This window comes from Anas acuta, chromosome 2 (genome assembly GCF_963932015.1).
Source record: "Anas acuta chromosome 2, bAnaAcu1.1, whole genome shotgun sequence".
NCBI lineage: Eukaryota > Metazoa > Chordata > Aves > Anseriformes > Anatidae > Anas > Anas acuta.
This window is the reverse complement of record NC_088980.1, coordinates 54,357,796-54,378,737: the sequence shown is the minus strand read 5'-3', so window position 1 is coordinate 54,378,737 and position 20,942 is coordinate 54,357,796. Positions and strand designations below refer to the sequence as shown.

Below are 20,942 nucleotides of genomic sequence, written 5' to 3'. Positions count from 1 at the left end.
GGAGAAACTGGCAGCCCATGCGTTAGACAGATATACTGTTTGCTGGGTTAAAAACTGGCTGGAGAGCCAGGCCCAGAGGGTAGTAGCGAATGGAGTGAAATCCAGCTGGTGACTGCTCCTGAGTGGTGTTCCCCAGGGGTCAGTGTTGGGGCCCATCCTCTTTCATATCTTTATTTGTGATTTGGATGAGGGAATTAAGTGCACCCTCTGTAAGTCCACAGATGACACCAAGTTGGGGGAAAGTTTCGATCTGCTGGAGAGTCGGAAGGCCCTGTAGAGGGACCTGGACAGGATGGGTCAATGGGCAGAGGCCAATGTGATGAGGTTCAACATAGCTAAGTTCTGGGTCCTACACTTTGGCCACAACAACCCCATGCAAAGCTACAGGAAGAGTGTCTCAAAAGCTGTGTAGAAGAAAAGGATTTGGGGATGTTGACTGATGATCACCTGAACATGAGCCGGCAGTGTGCCCAGGTAGCCAAAAAGGCCAACAGCATCCTGGCTTGTATCAGGAATAGTGTAGCCAGCAAGACCAGGTGGGTGATCATCCCTTTGTATTCTGCTCTGGTGAGGCCGCACCTTGAGTAGTGTTCAGTTTTGGGCCCCTCACTACAAGAAGGACATCGAGGCCCTGGAGCACATCCAGACAAGGGCTACAAAGCTGGTGAAGGGCCTGGATCACAAGTTCTGTGAGGAGCAGATGAGGGAACTGGGGTTGTTTCGTCTGGAGAAGAGGAGGCTCAGGGGAGACCTCATGGCTCTTTGCAACTACCTGAAAGTAGGCCTCTTCTTGCTGATAACTGGTGATAGGACTAGAGGGAATGGCCTCAAATTGCACCAGGGGAGGTTTAGGGTGCAAATTGGGAGACATTTCTTCTCAGAAAGAGTAGTCAGGCAATGGAACGGGTTGCCCAAGGAGGTAGTGAAGTCACCATCCCTGGGGTAGTTTAAGGAAAGGTTGGACATGTTGCTTAGGGACCTGGTTTAGTGGGTGACACTGGTAGCATGGTGATGGTTTGACCAGGTGATCTTGGAGGTCTTTTCCAACCTTAATGATTCTATGAAAAGTCCTTTGCCCCTAAAAGTACTGGTGACTAGGTAACCCTCACTCATCAATTTCTTCCACACTTAAATAGTCAGTCACACTGTTATGTACACTAACTGGTTAATGTCTAGCTACAATCAAGCAGGGACTTTCTGTAGGTTATGGTACTAGAGGTTCTTCCAAGTGAATTAATGTGCAGGTTCTTCCAAATGAGTTAACATGCAGGACCCTCTTAACACTTTTACATTCAGTAGTGTTAAACTTTTTTCTTGCTGTCAGCAAGCAATGAGCAGCAATAACATGAATTCAGCACTTAGAAAAATTATTTGTAGCAATTGAAATAGGTTGGCACATTTTCTGTTTTCAATTAAACATTAATATTCAAATCTTAACACAAACCAGATGTTTATATTTTTTTTCCTTAACCTAAAATTACTTTTGGTGGGCTGAATTGGCTCAAAGCTCTTAGAAATATGGTTAGGCAGGCTAAGAAGGTAAGAGACCACTAGTATTGCAATTTCAGCATAGGTAAACCAAAGCAGATTTTTATATGAATTTCCAGAAGTACTATCTACACCGTTCAATTTTATGCAGGAAGGGTATATTTCCTATTAAGTAAAACAAGATTGCATTCAAAACTACTGTTTCAAAACTAAAAGCTTGACAGAAATGCCATGATTTTTAAATCTTGTTTGCCTTCCTACTATTTCTTCACTTCCTTTCTCTATGTTCAGTAATGCTCTACTTCTGCCTCCCAGTTATTTTCATCTACTTTCAGCTTACTGTCTAATCCCCCATTATATAACGTCTCCATTTTGTCTCTTGTGCTGGCTTCCGTAACCAAATGACCTCTGTTTCTTTCACTGACTTTGCTCTAATAACCTAACTAGTGTGACTCAGTTCTTTATTGCCTTACTGTTTATAAGGAATATTACAATTTCCAGTAATATTATCACTTTCTTTTCCTTATTCTCTTACACAAATGTGTATCACCTAACCATCAGGTACAAGAGCACCTCTTTATCTATCCTCTAATAATTCCTTATGGCATTCCCACTCCTCTCCTTCTTGTCCTTTTCCCTCTGTCCACACATTCTCTGTCTCTTGCCCAGAATGGATTCTCTTCTATCATTTCCTAAATACCAATTATTAAAATAAACTGTACACTCCATATGTCTGTTTCTTAGATCAGTTGGTTTTGTTCGTTTTTTCCCTGCCAAAATAAATAAATCCTAATCTACTGGTCATGCTAAGAAAAACCCATAGACACTGCTACTTGCCTCTAATATCACAGAATGACAGAATTGTCTAGGTTGGAAGAGACCTCAAGATCATTGAGTCCAACCTCTGACATAACACTAACAAATCCTCCACTAAACCATATTGCTAAATTCAACATCTAATCATCTTTTAAAGACCTCCAGGGATGGTGACTCCACCACTTCCCTGGACAGCCAATTCCAATGCCTAACAACCCTCTCAGAAAAGAAGTTCTTCCTAATATCCAATGTAAAAAAACCCTGTCACAATTTTAGCCCATTCCCCCTTGTCCTGTCACCAGGCACGTGGGAGAATAGACCAACCCCCACTTCACTACAGCCTCCTTTAATGTACTTATAAAGAGCAATAAGGTTGCCCCTGAGCCTCCTTTCCTCCAGGCTGAACAAACCCAGCTCCCTCAGCTGCTGCTTGTAAGACTTGTTCTCCAGACCCCTCACCAGCTTTGTAGGGGCCCAAAACTGAACACAGTACTTGAGATGCAGCTTCACCAGAGCTGAGTACAGGAGGACAATCACTTCCCTAGACCTGCTGGCCACACTGCTTCTTATGCAAGCCAGGATGCTGTTGGCCTTCTTGGCCACCTGAGCACACTGCTGGCTCATATTCTGCTGACTATCCACCAATACTCCCAGGTCGTTCTCTGCCTGGCAGCTTTCCAACCATATGTATATGTTTATGTGAAATAAACTGAACTTTGCAATTGCAAAAGCTAAGTTAATACACTTTAAAATATGCAGATGTGTATTATTTATTTTCTTTCTTTTGACAGACAACTTTTAAAAATAATTTATTTTTATAGTTCACAAGAAGCCACACACAGTATATATAAGGCCTTTAATGGACTGGCAAAGGAACTTGGTGCCAAATTCATAAATTACTTCGAAGTTAATACTTTTTTTAATTCAAATTCATAGCGCTTTTTTTTTTTTTTTAAACATACAAATGAAACAAATATGGAAACTCCTTTCTGACTCTCCAGATAGAAGACATTTGCATGAGCTTAGCACAAAGAATTTGTTATGTTTACTGGACTTAATTAAAATTTTTAGCTTTGCAGTATTAGGATAGAAGATGAGGAAACCGTCTGCGTTAGATTCTTGGTAATTCCTGTTTCCAACCGGGCTGTAAAAATCACAAGAACAACATTTTATTGTTGTTTTTTGGCCAAAACTAGAAAATATAAAGCTTTTGTAGATCTAGGGAAAAAGTAATACTGGATTCTCTAAAAAAAGATACATTGATGTCTCCTATTAAAAAAGGCAAGATTGTATTTAAGACGGTGTAAAAGCCTGACAAAAATGCCATGGTTTTTAACTCTTGCTTTACTTTAACATCTTGCTTTATTTAATATACTCAATATTATCCTTCCAGGAGACAAAAATCCTCATAGATTTATAGCAAAGAAACAAACAAAGAAAACAATAATAAATAAATAAATAAAACTACATCAAACCCTCATCAAGTTCTGCTTCCATTTTCATATGTGGATACATATTCTGAGATCAGAAAATACTTTATAAGCGTTTGAAACAGATGGTAGGAAACAGTCTGACCAGAGAGAACAGGAGGAACATTGGACTTTCTGCTCTTAGTACTAGTTTTCACCTGTACAAATGAGAAGAGCAAACTAACCTGAAAGGTATAACTCATAAAGAATTACCTTATCAGAAAGTGATCTGGACTGTGTTAATGTTTTTCAGACTTGTAGGAAGAGAAAGGAAATAAAGGAGATCCTAATCTAGAGTTGATTCAGATAAAAATATTTTAGTCAGATTAGGAAGAAAAGTTTTACTTGTGTTTGTTCACATGATGAAGCTTGATTTCTAAGGGTCTCGAGGTATTGAAGCAGTTATCTAGGCTTCCACTTTAGAAAAACATTCTTTGTATTTATAATTATCATATCGTGGTTTCTTTACTATTAACATAGTCTCTCATTTTTTCTTTAATCTGCCTTTCAATATGTTAATATTTGCAGATGTGTTCAATTTTGTTTTGGTTTAACCCAGTCGGCAGCTAAACGCCACACAGCCGTTTGCTCACTCTTCCCCCTCCCTTTCTGGGATGGGGGAGAGAAATAGGAAAGTGAAGCCTGTGAGTTGAGATAAAGACAGTTTGTTAAGACAGGACAATAATAATAACAATAATGATGATAATAGTACTACTAATAATAATGTGTATAAAAGACATGATGCACAATACAATTGCTCACCACCCGCTGACCAATGCCCAGCCTAACCCCGAGCAGTCTGACCCCCTCCTCCCAGCTAGCCACCCCTATATATTGTTTAGCATGAAGTCTGATGGTATGGAATGCCCCTTTGGCCAGTTTGGGTCAGCTGTTCTGGGTCTGCCCCCTCCCAGCTCTTGCTGCACCCCCAGCCTGCCTGTTGACAGGACAGAGTGAGAAGTTGAAACATCCTTGGCTTGGTGTAAGCACTGCTCTGCAACAATTAAAACATCAGTGTGTTATCAGCACTCTTCTCATCCTAAGCCAAAACAAAGTATTCTACCAGCTACTAGGAAGAAAATTAACTCTGTCCTAACTGAAACCAGGACAAACCTTCAGCCAGAAACTTAGACCAACACATGTAACATCAGATTACATTAGCATGAAACTTCTGATGCAAACACGTTTGCATTCTTTGTGTGTATTTGCAGAGAATAGATACCATAGAACAGCCATATAAAATGTTATTTATCAATATTTATACTAGACACTATATTTATACTATAAATATATAATGTTACATTTATATTTATCAACATTATCCTTGACTTAACATTTATATTAGGCATGTCAACATTTATAGTAGACATTTATACTAGGCATCGATATTTATACTAGGTTTTTGGCTTTCTCAAAAAAAAAAAAAAAAAAAAAAAAAAAAAAGTTGAGATCAAAAATTAATCTAACTGGATTATTGGAATGCTTAATAACACTCTGAAACTATTAGTCTGAGGAAGCAGCTCAATGGAGCACATAAGAATTCCACAGATGTGAACTGAGATCAGCCAGAGAAATATGATGGAGGGTGGGATCAGTTCTGTGCGTTAGAAGTTCTGTTGGAACTGGGAAACCTCTTCTGGAAGTGTTTCATAGGATAAACACAAAACTATTTCTTTAACAGATTGTATATTCTTTCCAGAATTTAAAACCGAAAATTAATGGAAGGTGGATAATAAATATAATGGCAACATTGGAAAGGATTCTCCTAATGCTAATATGGCATTGATTGAAAAGTATATAATGTTCAAATTGTATAAAAAGCATTCTCACCCTTCTATGGAATTGTATTAATTTAAGGCTGATGTTTTTCTGTTACTTAATCTGGTATAAAATATTAGTATAACAAACTATTCATCTCTAGTTTGGACAATATTAGAAATTAATAGGAATGTTTATTGGGGTAAGAAAGAAGAGAATAGGAGGCAGAAAATGAATTCTCAGGTTGGTATTTCTTACTAGCATAATACCAAAATATTGCCTTAATTGTATTGCACTCTTATAAGGAAGATTTACTGATAAACAAAAATGTTCTACCCTGCATCCAACATAAGACTGGAGACCCAGCTGTGCTGGACATGGAATAAAAGAAATATTCATTTTCTTGGAAAAAAAATACCAGTACAAATGCAAATAAATCCTGAAGTCACTGCAGTTATTTAGAATATATTGATGATAGCCGATTGCTTTTGAGCAAGTACAAGATGCCTAGGAAACATGGGTTATATAGCTATATCATGAGTATCCTAGGCACAATTTTGTTTCAGATTTAAGAATGAGATATCTGACTATTATACTTAAACAAATGGGAGAAGTTAGCTTGTATAGAAATTTTTCTCTAATTTTCCTTCATTTTTTAAGGGGAAAACAAACATTAGGGGAGGTCTGCCTTTGTTATTTTGAGTTGTTACACTTATTAAATAGTGTAAGCACTGTGTAAATAGAAATTGAAAAAAGGAACAGAGGGAGAGAGAAATAAAGGGAGAAAAAAACACTAGTACATTAACATAAATGGCAGTTCTGTTCCCTTATTTTCATGTTCAAAACTTGACACAATGTTCCCTGAGAAGACAAGCATATTGGTTTTATTGGACTTCATCTCTATGTTCTCCATTAAAGCAGTAGATGCATTCATATTTGAGGTGCATGATTTTGTGTTGTCCTCATAGCATTAATGAAAATTTTCCATTCCCTGGAAATAATAATATCCCTGGAAATAATAATAATAATAATAATAATAACAACAACAACAACAACCCTTTTAAAATGTCAGATAAATGCAAATACAAATATAAAATGCAAAATATGAACGTAGACTGCAGTATGCAATACAAGTATGAAATTTGGCTCTGAATTTGCTAATTTCGTATACCCAGCCAAAACACCTACAATACCAGTGAATGTAGAGAAGGCTTAGAGGGAGAGCTTATAGCAGCCTTCCAGTACTTGAAGGAAGGCTATAGGAAATCCGGGGAGTGATTCTTTATCAGGGAGTGTAGCAGTAGGACAAGGGACAATGGTTTTAAACCAAAAAAGGTGAGATTTAGATTAGACATTAGGAATAAATTCTTTTCTAGGAGGGTGGTGAGGCACTGGAACAGGTTTTCCCCAAGAAGTTGTGGCTGTCTCATCCCTAGAAGTGTTTAAGTCCAGGTTGGGTGGGGCTTTGAGTAACCTGGCCTAGTGGAAGGTGTCTCTGGAATTAAATGATCTTTAAGGTCCCTTCCAATCCAAACCACTCTATGATTCTAAGGTTAATTTTATACTCTGATAATCTTATAATCTGATACTATGTCATTATCTGATGAAATGGTTTGAAGAAATTCCTGTCCCACAAATATATATTTTCTAGATAAACATGCATTAATGAGGCTGGTTGAAGTAGGGACAATTCTGGAGAAGTAATATACTATGTTAATTAATGTTTCCTTTCCCCAAAAGAAAGAGTTACACAAGTTTGTTGTTACCTGAAGCCCAGGATAACAGTGCAGCTTTGTAGAGTCAAGATTTTATATTTTGATGTTGCACCATTCATATATATATTATACACTTTGTTGTGCCAAGTAAATCATATAAATTGTGTTTGTGACCTTCAAGCAGATGTCCCATAGTGCCATTGGTCAGCTCCAGAGAACTGTTTCTTTCCAAATGCAGGCTAGAAGTTATTTGAAGGTCATTCTGTTTCTGTCAGTTTACCTGCAAGTAAGGATAACATTTCAAGAATAAGTCCTTTGACCTAATACTTTTGGCTGAATTGATTGTCTTCTGGGAAATATCACTCTTTAATTGGTTATCTATAGTGTACTGAACTCTGACAGATCCTGGAACTAGCATCAGAACAAGTTCAGTCTAGACAGCACTAATGACAGCCTTTTCTCTTTTACCATTTGCCACCTTATCAGCACCACAGGTAGACTGATTGTTTATAGAGGTATGTACTTGTTCTGTTGCTGCTAGAATTACAAAAGGAAAATATCTTACCATCAAATTCTCTCTTACAGTCTTCTTAGAATTATTAAGGTATTTATTCACTTACCACCTTTATTAGCATGACATCTGGAAGAACTACAGAAATACTGATGTCTAATGTCTACAACTACCACAGCTAACAGTACATTCACACCTCATTTAATACATAATCTTTTCCTTTTGGAAACTCTGAGCTAATAATTAGTGATTATGATATTTATTCTTGATTTTAGTATCACATAATAAATATGACCTTTCTGCCTACCTATGAAAAAAGCATTGGAAGTTAGTTTCATTTCATTTGATCCAGGAAACACTAGCATGCAGGGGATGCCAACAGAAAGATTGCCATAGAAAATACACAGCATTTTTCCTAGTACTGTTTGTTCTTTTGTTAAACTGAGTGTCATCAGACATCAGACATCTAGAATTGGCAAGACCAGTTGCCTCACAGGCTAAATAATGTCTGTTAAAGAATCATTTTCAAGACAGAACATACAGTCTCTTCATCCCACTATTCTGTCTTTGACAGAAATATCAGATGTTATTTAGAGAGAAAATTTAAGCCCGGACCCCAACATTGGTCACTCACTCATACTTCACTGTGGTATGTGATTATGGACCTATAGTCCACCAGTGCACCTAAATCACTTCATGAACATAATGATACTATCTGACCTACCTATGTCCTTTTTTTCCCAGTTTTGTGGAATTTGGTTAACAACAGTTTTGCATTCACTTCATTCACTGCTTTATGATTTTCTACATCTCAGGCACATCCTCACAAAACTTTTCCTCCCTCCCCCTGGACTTTTAGTCACACTAAAGAATCCCACTCATTTTAGTATCCTTTCATTCTCTTGCCTTGTTCTGTATTTTCTTTGACTACTGTTCTGAAAATGAGAACTGCAAACAGTACCAAAAAAAAAAAAAAAAGTGCATTAAGGTTTTAAACAGGCTAAAAATTATGGTTTCTCTTTCATACTTTGTAGGATGACATCCAATAGTACTTCAGGATACTGAATATTTTATTGGCCTTTCTGGCTAACACTACATGTTGCACAGATTTCAAAGAACTGGCACTGATTGCTTCAGGCTTTCATTCCTGGTTTGTAACTGTTATTTCCAAATTCAGCATAGGGTAATCATACTTAAATTATTTTCCCCAACGTGCACCTTCCTACAAATATCTAAACTGAAGTTCAACTGCCACATTTCTACCTGTTCATTCATTTCATAATTTTCTTCCAGCATTCCTCACCATCAGTGTGAAATACCTTAGCTTCCCCTGCAGCTCAGAGATTTCACTCTGCACTCCCTTCTAAAACCAACTGATGAAAATGTTGAACAGAATAGCATAGCACCCTGAAAAAAACACCACTGATTCTTCTCCACCCTGAAATGTGACCATTAAGCCCTGTCTTTCATTTTCTATCCTTTCAACAGTTTTCCATAGATAAAAAAATCCATTTTCCCCCTTCCTGCATCTATTTGTTTTCCTTAATCATCATTAGGTGACTTATTCATTACTTGTGGTTTCACAGTTGTCTAACAGCTACATTTTGATAAATAATAGATGTATTTACTTCACTAAGTTTTATACAGTTGCATACAGTAGTAGTATTAAGCTGCAACTGTTGTATGAAGCTCTGTTAAATTCAGAGTTTATTAAAAATTACCATGTATGCCTTATAGAATCACAGATGATTTCCTCACAGTCCAGTAACTGAAGGAATGATAAAAGTAACTGAAGGAATGATAAAAATTTCTGTAATACATTAGAAAGGGGTATTAAAAAGTATACTGTGAATACATTCATATCTTCATTATAAATTCAAGCCTTGCAAGGCAAGAATAACAACTTTTCTAAAGCACATTTATCATGGAATCATAGAATGGCTTGGGTTGGAAGGGACCTTAAAGATCATCTAGTTCTAGCCCTCCTGCCATAGGTAGCCAAGACCCCATCCAACATGTCCTTGAACACCTTCAGGGATGAGGCATCCACATCTCTGGGCAACTTGTTCTAGTGTCTCGCTACCATTACAGTGAATAAGTTATTCCTAATGTCTAATCTAAATCTATCCTCTTTTAGTTTAAGACAAGTGGTGGAGTCACCATTCCTGGAAGTCTTTAAAAGACGTTTAGATGTAGAGCTTAGGGATATGGTCTAGTGGGGACTGTTAGTGTTAGGTCAGAGGTTGGACTCGATGATCTTGAAGTCTCTTCCAATCTAGAAATTCTGTGATTCTGTGATTCTGTGAAGACCATTCCTCCTCGTCCTATTGTTATCTGCCCAAGAAAAGAGTCCCTCTCCATCCTTTTTATAAGACTCCTTTAAGTATTGAAATGCTGAAGTGTGGACTCCCCAGAGCCTTCTCTTCTTCAGGCTGAACATCCCCAGCCCTGTAGGAGAGGTGCTCCCACCTTCTGATTATCGTTGTGGCCTGCCTCTGGACTCACTATAACAGGTCCTTATATTTCCTGTGCTGGGGGTCCCTAACCTGGATGCAGAACTCCAGATGGAACCTCACAGGATGCAGTTGGCCTTCTGGGCTGCAAGGGCACACTGCCAACTCATGTCGAGCCTTTCATCCATCAGAATCCCAAAGTCTCACTACACAGGGCTGCTTTCAATGAGTTCTTCTCCCAGTCTGTACTCCTGTCTGAGATTGCCCCAATCCAGGTGCAGCACCTTGCACTTGGACTTGTTGAACTTCATGCAGTTCATGTGGGCCCATTTCTCCAGCCTGTCCTGATCCCTTTGAATGTCATCCCTTCCTTCTATTACATGAACTACACCACTCAGCTTGATGTCATCTACAAATTTTCTGAGGATGCACTGGATCCCATTGTCTACAACATTGATGCAGATATTGAAAAGCACCAGTCCCAAAACAGATCCCTAAGGGACACCACTCATCACTGGCCTCCACCTGGACATAGGACCATTGACCATTATTCTCTGGATGCGGCCATTGTGGCAATTCCTTATCTACCAGATAGACTAGCCTTCAAATCCCTATCTTTCCAATTTAGAGATTAAGATGCCATGTGGAACTGTATTAAAAGCCTTACAGAAATCCAGGTAGATGACACTGGTCAGTCTTCCCTTGTCAGCTGATGCACTCCATCATAGAAGGCCACCAGGTTAGTCAGGCACGATTTGCCTCTGGTGAAGCCACGCTGACTGTCCCGGTCCACCTCCATGTCTTACATGGGTTTTAACATTGCCTCCAGAAGGATCCATTTCATGATCTTACCAGGCACAGAGTTGAGTCTCACCTGTCTGTAGTTCTCTGGGTCTTCCTTTCTACCCTTTTGTTTCCCATTTTCCAGTCACTGGGGACTTCATCTGACTGCCATGATTTTTCGAATATGATGGAGAATAGCTTGACAACTACATCAGCCAATTCCCTCAGGAGCCTGGGATGGATGTTATCAGGCCCCATAGATTTGTAGTTGTTAAGTTGCATCAGGAGGTCCCAAACTTGATCTTCACTTACAATGAGTTGGACTTTGATCCCCCAGCCCCCACCTAGAGGTTTGGGGACTTGAGAGATGTAGGAAGCCTGACCACCAGTGAAAACTGAGGCAAAGAAGTTGTTAAGTACCTCAGCCTTCCCCACATATGTTGTTACCATATTCATTTGTGAGAGTGGGTTTGATCTCCTTAGTCTTTTGCGGCCAATGTGCCTGTAGAACCCATTCTAGTTATTCTTTACATCCCTCTCCAAGTTTAGTTCTGTCAGCGCCTTGGCTTTCCAGATCCCATCCATGCACGTCTGGACAGCATCTCTGTACTCTTTCCAGGGCACATGGACCTGTTTCCATTGTCTGTGCATTTCTTTCTTTTGCCTAAGTTTGGCAAGCAGGGCTTTGTTGAGACATATGGTTTACCTGCCTTCCCTGCTTGATTTATTGCATTTATTGCTTGATTCTATTGTTGTCTAAGGAAAAAGAGTTGCCATCTCTGATAAGAAGCTCTGTCCCTAAGGACTGCATCCAACAGAATGTTGTCCACTAATTCTTTGAACAGCTGGAAGTTAGCTTTTCTGAAGTTCAGGGTCCTGACTTTGCTCTTAGCCAGGCCCATATACCTTGAGATCACAAACTCAACCAGGGCATAATCACTGCAACTCAGGCTTCCTCCAATCTTAACCTCTTGAAAGAGCTTCTCCACATTGGTAAGCATCAGGTCCAGTAATGCTTTTCCTCTGATTGGTTTGTCTAATACCTAGACAAGGAAATTGTCCTCCATGCACTCCAGAAGTTTACTGGATTGCTTACTGCCTGCCAAGTGGCTTTCCCAGCAAACATCCAGGTGGTTGAAATCCTCCAGGAGGATAAGAGCTACGTGAGCTATGGTTCTTGTAGTTGGAGCAAGAAGGCTTCATTCCCAGGTTCCCCTTGGACATTTATGAGAAATGCATAGCTTGCATTCATATGTGGAAATATAATCATATACATGTCATATACAACCTGTAAGAGTGAGAAATTACCCTAATTATGGCCAAAGTAAAATGTACGCCGAAGGCTTCTTTAGTAAGAAAGAGAAACTCCAGATAATTTAGTGCAACTTGTAAATTACTTTTATGATTCTATAAATATGAAATTAAATTTTAAATTCAAGTAATTAGAGTTCATGAAAATTATAAACCATTGGTTTCTATTGGAGAATATATTAGGCAGCCATAATTGTTTTCATTGTTTAAGATCTTTTATTTTCTTTAATCTTTGTTAACTGATGACATGGCATTTGTCTTAAATATCTTGTACTGTTTTTACCACAGGACTAAAGATGTTCCATCCAACCTCACTAAAATAATGCCAAGTGGGCTGCATCACATAGTTTTCACAATCAGTCTCTCTCTTCTGCTTATTTGAACTGTTGCAGAAGCCTTTGAAATGAAACAATGGTAAATCCATGCCTGTGGAATTTGAATCTGCCCTTATATTTCAATACTGTATTAATAATCCTATTTTAGAAATTCTAAATGAGCCTACTTTGACCAAGACAAAGCCTCAGCCCTACTCCTTTGACCATAAATCTCTTTTTAGCATTATTTTTACTTCTAGAATTATAGTGTGATACTTAGTACTGCAGAATAAGTATTTGCCATACTTATTTGCACACAGTGTTAATTCACAGGAACTTGACTGTCTCATCTGATTTCTTGTATGCTTTGTTTTCCTCTGCGCTACAAATATCCACCGGTGATTTAAGATTTCCTGTTCTTTATATATAATATGAGTTAGTTGAAAATGCAGACGAATATAATGGGATATGATTAAAAAAAATTAAAAAAACATTTTTTTTTATGTATTTTCCATGACAATTTATTTGAGAACTGACTGGAATAAATGTATTACCAAAAAGTAAAATGTATAGTTAATGAACATTTTCTAGATTATCATAACATTTTTATAAACATAGAAAATGTTCTGTCATAAGCTAAATTCTTTCTATTTTCTTCTGAAAAAAAAAAAAAAAAAAGGCAAGCACCATTCATTTCCTATTCTGATAGTCAGAAGAGTACTATCCTTTTAGTTTCCATGTTCAGAAAAAATGTTATTTTCCTCAGTGACATAACTACAGAGTCAACAGAAATATTATTTTACAAATCTAACCATCTCTTTTTCCTCCTTTTTTCTTCATATTCTGTAGTTTATAAACACACTATCTCCTTCACATTTTTTCTCTACTCTTTCCCTAATAGATGTGCACTTGATGATTTCTTCCTTTAATTCACAGCTTGTTTATGCCAAATACTTCTTTTTTCCAGACAATTATCTACTTTAACTGACTATTGAGTTTTCTACTTCTGATTTAATACTACAAAAGGACTTACGCCCAGAAAATCTGTGTTTTTTCCAACTGCATTAACTGATCTAATAAATAGTGTGATGTAAAATGTAGAACAGTTTTTCTGTTTAAAATCATCAAAGGCACTTTCTTCCCAGCCTTTATCAAAGTATAAGTTCTAGATTTTTCATGGAGCTTTAGACCCATTAATACGTTCACAGCAGGTTTTGTTTGTACCAGTTATACCTGCGCTGACATTAACACACAATAAAGCAACATAAAAACACTGGGAAAAAAAATAAAAAGAAAGCATTCATAACAGAATTCTTATTAATTAATACATAAAAATACAAATTCCCAACTATCTCTGATTTTAATTTGGTAGTTTGAACTATTGTCATTCCACTATTTATGCCCATCCCATGATTTATTAACTATGTCCATCATAATAGATTAAAAATTATAATTTAATTGAACAATCCATAGAGTACTACTATACTAAGGGTACTACTTAAAATTACGACTGTGAAAGACAGAAGAATGATACAGCATGCTACACCAAAAGGCTTAATCAAAAAGTTTTATGATAAATGAAATTAGGTGGCAATGCAAGCAATTTGAAGTCACCTATAGAACTGCAGATCAAGCAAATGTTTATATGCATTATGAATGCATGAAGTACTTGTATACAGCCACATTTTTATTGCTGTCATATCTAAAGAAATTTTAAAGATGTTAACTTTGAAGTTTGAAGACTTTCATTTTCTTTGAGCCCTGGCAAAAAGTAACGAACAAAGTACAACAAACCATTAGAGCAACTGTTTTACATCTGCAATGCTGATTTACATCAAGCAACTATGAAGAAAACTAACTATCCCAGACAAAACAAGGTCACACAAAAAACTTAGAGATATTTTTAACCTTGATTAAAGCATCAGTGACACTGAAATCAAGAGGACCTTTTCCATACTGGTAGTTATTTAGATGTTAGCATTATGCTTTCCCCACCTAAGGGCTATCTTTAGCCCAGATGTTCACTGTAAAACTAACTGCCCCATAAAATATTTGAGAAATCTTTAGTCAACTCCTCAGTAACAGCTGTTAAGATTTGTTTAACAGAATGTGTTATCATCACTTTTTTATAGCAGAGAAAATTGACTTTAAGATGAAGCTGAATATCACAACTGAGAAGCCGCTGCTTCATGAAAGGGATAAGTGAATATAAGGTGACTTCAGCTTTCCAAGTACTTAGCATGATTATAGAATCATAGAATATTCCCAGTTGGAAAGGACACACAAGTCCAACTCTGAGTCCCCAAAGGACCACCCAAAAAATTAGACCTTGTGTCTGAGAGCATTATCCAAACACTTCTTGAACTCCACCAAGGAATCTAGCTTAACTAGTTGTTTTCTAATTCTGGCTTTTGACTATGCAGTGACAAATGGATTTGCCTGAAACCTGGCAACAATTTACACTTCCTCTGTTTACACTTCCACTTAACTGTTTCATACACATAGCAATTCAATAAATATATGTTTCTAAAAGTCATGTATGATTTCAGTACCCTCATTCTCCTACAGAAATGACAAAAATTGATAAGCAGTGACAAAAATTAGAATAAATGATTTGATGACTATATGTAAGCCTTGCAAAACTGTTGACATATTTTGTAAACTCTTTAATTATATACAAAATAGGAACACCAAGGTTCCTTTAGTTTCTCAATAGGTCTCTTCTGTTCAATAGGACTAAAACATTATCATTCTTCCTAGAAAGCAGAAATCTCTCTTACTTTTCTTCTAATTAGTCAGTCGGTACGCAGAGCTGAAACACAGCAGTGATAACAACTGTCTAACTACTATACAATCAAAAGTAAATCCTATCAATTGTAATTGAAGATACATAGATTTCTTTTCATAGTTAACATATTTTGGTACTACAGAGTACTAATGCTGAGACACAAGGATTCAGAGATTCAATTGCCAAAAAAGCAACAGTCATGTGTTCATAGTCCTGAAAAGTAACTTAAAATATCATATAGTCTGATAGTTTAAAACTGCAGACTCCTAAGAATATTCCAGAGTCAACATGGACCTTGATGTAGTAAAATCAAATCTGCTGATGCTAAGGTTACTGTTGTCATATTCAGTTCTTCCTGTGGAAGAAGGGCCACAAATTAAAACCACAACCTAAGGCAACTCCTGCTCCTTTTTAGGTCAAAAAATACCATCATGATGTTTGGTGCAAACAATGTTAATATTTTATATATCACATAGAAACTTCACACTCCCACTACCTCAAACATGATATGCCATAATATATTTTTTGTTTTGTTTTAAAGGTGTAACCTCAGAAATTCAGTGACAAATCTGAGGATTCCTGCTTTATACAGAGATCCTCTTCAAAGAAAATCTGCTTTTGACCAGTGACCGTAAGTCAGTAATTAATGTGTCATACAAGAAACATATAGCCTTGGAAACGAAGTTATCACTGCCTTACCAGCAGCTCCAGTTGTTGTTAACCACAGTCACACTTTTTAACATGAAACAATGTGCAAAGATTTTTGCTGTAAAGTTTATAATTGAAGCATGCAGCACCATAAAGTGTGCAAATGTTATGTACCAAATACAATGCATTCTACTAACATGTTTTTTCTTTTAAAACACAAAGAATTAAGTTAAAAGTGGGAACAGCTTTCAACCACTGATATGCCATGGACTCAATTAAACCAATTACTTAGTTTACAATGTCTGCAATGCATTAGAATGTAACTGGAAAAGATTGCCTAGAAAAACACAGTCAAATGATAAACTACATTAACCTAATTCCTGTGGAAGAGACATAGTGTTTAGATATTATCTTGAGTTAATAGGAAATCAGAGACTTGCAAAAATTGGAAAAAGCCAAACAGATACCAACAACTCCTACAGTCCACCTGCTTCTCCACATTAGGTTTTGTAAAACAGGTTGCATAAATCTGAAAGGTTAATTAAAAATCCAGTTGCAGCAGGTTTATGCACAGCAAGACAACTCATTACCACAACTTCCCCATCTGCAGATGTAGTCCACAACTCTTCTCAGCTTGGCATTTACTCCAATCAATTAAGAAAGAAAAACAGTCTACCATGTTTAAGCTCATTTTCTGCTAACTCAGGAAGCAGAGATAAAGCCCATTATGCATTTTCCACATATGCTACTGTCCCTCAGAATTCAGAAAATACTTCTGACTAAACAGAAACTGTGACAATCAAGTCAACAGAGGAGATTTTTTTTTCTTTTTTTTTTTCTTTCTTAGTATGCCTGAAGTTATCCCAAAGTAACAGGAATAGTAGTAATTGAAGAATTACAACCAACTTTCAGTAAGCTTTGTTTCAATTCAACTTCTACAGGAGAAATATCATCATCCCTCACATAGCTCCTTATTAGCATTCTGGCAACTGATACATGGTATTTCCTGATAAAGTCACTATTAATGATCTACAAGGTTTGTTCAAAAATTAAGTGCTGGCTACTCTTAAGTGTTTCCACATGTTTTGTGTGAGGCAGTAACAGGATAGAAAAGTGTCATTTTGCTAATAAGCTCAGCTCTCTCTAAACATTGGGAGTTTCACTTTCACTGACCAGAAAGCTTAGAGAATACTAGAGGACTGGCATTAGAAATTGTTATATAAATGTATCTTTGAATGTAGGTCTGAATTTAGTTTACCTTTTCAACATACATGCAAGAGCTAAGCTAAAAGGAATACAGGAATGAGAGAAACAGGATTCCTGATTCCCTTAAGCTTTTTTTTTTTTTCTTCTTCCTTTTACAAAGGCCTTAAATACTTAGGAAATTCACTATGTCATGGATACAAGTGTTTTCATATTAGATCACTATTGTTACAGAAAGATTCATAGTGCTACTGTCACAAAAGCTACACTACAGGAACAAAGAGTACCAGATTCTAGATTCCATGTTAGGAATTGCTACACTTGGCCCAAGAAGACAGATTCAAATTCATGCATCTAACTAAAGCTACAGTTTAAAGGCACGCTATAATATTATTCCTATAATATTATGATGGTGAGCCAAATTGCTGTTGCATATGAAGAGATCCTCTGATGATGATACACCTAGTAAATACAGTTGGAATAAATTTAGTATTTGTTTATTTCCAGTTTATATAGAATATATATAAAACACAGTCCCATAACACATTAAGTTGATAAGGAACAGTAAAACCCCTCAACTGCTGTGACTTGTTAATCACAAGCCCAAACTACTGCTTGCAGTCTAATTTCTTTTTTATTAGTAAACATCTATTTTTTCTCTAAAAATAACTCATATATTTTCTATAAGTTGTTGAATCTCATATTGCCATATTTCAAATCAAAATAAGCCTTTTGTGCCTTATCAAACTTAATTCTTTTTCAGTCAGACATATTTGCATGGAATCCAAATCCATTGCTCATATGATATCAAAACTTGCGATAAAACTTTAAATTTACAGTATATCATTAGATTTAAGATTAAAAAAAAAAAAAAAAAAAAAAAAAACAACAAAGATTTATCATTGAGCAGTACTTAGCACAAAAAAAAGCAACATTAGTATATGTTCTGACTGTAATTCTAACTCATGTCCTAAGAGCCTAATGATCTCTAGAATGTTATTAAAAATGTAAATATTCCTTTGCTGTGAAAAGCCGACAGATGGATTAGCAGAATCAGAAAATAACTGACTTTTCAATGCTTTTCTAAAAATATCTAAGATAAATTCTGCTTTATGGCATCTTTTCAAAAATTATTTGAAGTATGCTGAGGAGTAAGCCAGCCAACTTTCATTAAACTACTGTTCTTGTCCTTTGCATAAAAGCTGTATGCTACAACCTTTCTTCTGCTTAACTCGTCACTTCAGTGACAACTTCTTTTGGTCTGTATTGAACAGACTGGAGCATTACAGAGACCCACATTACATTGTCTAAGAATTCACTGTCATAACATTCTCTAAAAATTGTATCTTCCACTGGCACTGTAGCTCTGGAAATATAATTAACACCTTTTGAAAGAAGAATATCTCTTTAGCTTGCTTTTGAGGGAGGAAAGAAAAGGCAAGAGAGAGAATGAGTAGATTCCCACCCTTTGTCCTCATTCTTTGTCAACTGAGAATAGCTGTTTGGAAAGGACAGGCAAGACTTTCTGGAATTCTCAGTATTCAAACACCACCAATTTTTTCCTTTATCAGAAAGAACACCTTGGAATATTCAACATTTAACTAACAGATACGTAACTGTGCCTCAACCAGTCCGCATTGAAACTCCTTGTGCACAGCTGGTTTATTCTGTTCATGACCAGGTATATATTTGGTTTTATTGAAAGATAAAGCCAGTTAAGTTTACATGGATATATGATTGCAATCTAACTTCACAACTCTTGGTTTACATTGATACAAACAGAAATTGCTCAATTAAATTTAATCAATTAATGTCTTCTTATCTTGTATCTTCAGTGCTCCTCTAAATTCAATTAATATTATTTTACTAGATCAGGTAAAAAAAAAGCCCCACCTAACTTGGCCTTGAACATTTCCAGGGATGGGGCATCCAAAACGTCTCAGGACAAACCTATTCCATTGCCTCACCACCCTCCTAGTAAATGATTTCTTTCTTATACCTAATGTAAATCTCCCCTCTTTTAGTTTCAGTTTTTTAGTTTAAAACCATTCCCCCTTGCCCTACTGCTACATTCCCTGTTACAGAGTCTCTCCCCATCTTTCCTGTAGACCCCTTTAAGTACTGGAAGGCTGCCATAAGGTCTCCCTGGAGCCTTCTTTCACTAGACTGAACTACAACTTTCTCAGCCTGTCTTCATAGAACAGGTGCCCCAGCCCTTTAATTATCGTTGTGGCCTTCCTCTGGCCTCACTGCAACAGGTCAATGTCTTTCTTATATAGGAGACCCCAGAGCTGAACCAGGTGGGGTCTCAAGAAGGCAGACTAGAGGGGGAGAATCACCTGCCTCAACATGCTGGTCATAATTCTTTTGATGTAGTCCAAGATACAATTGGTTTTCTGGGTTGAAAGTACACATCGCTGTCTCATGTCAAGCTTTTCATCCATGAGTACAATCAAGCCCTTCTCCACAAGGTTGCTCTGAATCCAATCATCTCCCAGTTTATATTCATGTTTGGGATTGCCCTAGCCCAGGTGCAGGACATTTCACTAAATCTTCTTGTTCCTATGGCCCCACCTGTCAAGCCTGTCAAGGTCCATCTGGATGACATCCCTTCCCTTCAGTGTGTTGACCACACCACACAGGTCAGTGTCATCAGCAAGCCTGCCAGAAGTGCACTCAATCCCAGTGTCCATGTCACCAACAAAAATGATAATTAGTACCAATCCAAATACAGACCCCTGAGGAGACACTACTCATCCTGGTCTCCACTTGGACATCGAGCTATTGACCACAACTCTTTGAATGTGGCCATCCAGCCTGTTCCTTGACCATCAAGTGATATGTCCACCAAACCCACTTCTCTCCAATTTGGAGACACAGATATTGTGTGGGACAGTATCAAATGCTTTGCACAAAATGGTGTAGATGACATCACATGCTCTTCCCTTATCCACCAATGCTGTAACCCTTTTATAGAAAGTCACCAGACATGCCAGGCATGATTTTCCCTTAGCAAAACCATGTTGGCTGGCAACAATTACCTCGTTGTAATTGTTGTACTGTTGTGGTTTAACCTGTCCTGGAGCTAAGCACCACACAGCCATTAACTCACCCTCTTTCCCCCACCCTCCAGCCCAGTGGGATGGCGGAGAGAATCAGAAAAAAAAGGTGAAAGCTTGTGGGTTGAGATAAAGACAGTTTATTAGGACAGAAAAGAAAGGATAATAATAATAATAATAATAATAATAATAATAATAATAATAATAATAATAATAATAATAATAATAATAGTACTGCTAATAAAAATGTCTACCAAACAAGTGATGCAGAGTGCAATTGTTCACCACCCACTGACAGATGCCCAGCCTATGCCTGAGTGGTCCCCCCACCCTGGCCAGTCATCAGTTGGTAATGGTAGGCACCATTAATTGCTCAGCATACCATATGGTATGGAATATCCCTTTGGCCAATTTGGTTCAGCTGCCCTGGTTCTGTCCCCTCCTAGCTCTTGCTGCACCCCCTGCCTACTCACTGACAGGACAATGTGAGAAGCTGAAAAGTCCTTGGATTAGTGTAAGTACTGATCTGCAACAATTAAAACATCAGAGTGTTATCAATGTTTTTCTCATCCTAAATCCAAAATACAGCACTATACCAGATACTAGGAGGAAAATTAACTCTATCC

At 37.3% G+C, this 20,942-nt stretch overlaps 1 long non-coding RNA gene across 2 annotated transcripts; it reads right to left on the bottom strand.

The window, feature by feature from the left end:
* Positions 1 to 4,146: 4,146 nt before the first annotated feature.
* On the bottom strand, positions 4,147 to 19,726 carry LOC137851717 (uncharacterized). 2 transcript variants are annotated; one of them, XR_011093392.1, is made up of 3 exons: positions 19,601 to 19,726; positions 7,298 to 7,526; positions 4,147 to 6,540 (listed from the first exon to the last, which is right to left on the bottom strand). It is a non-coding gene; the product is annotated as an uncharacterized lncRNA (long non-coding RNA). The 2 variants fall into 2 exon arrangements; XR_011093391.1 differs by having other exon boundaries at positions 4,147 to 6,522.
* Positions 19,727 to 20,942: the final 1,216 nt, after the last annotated feature.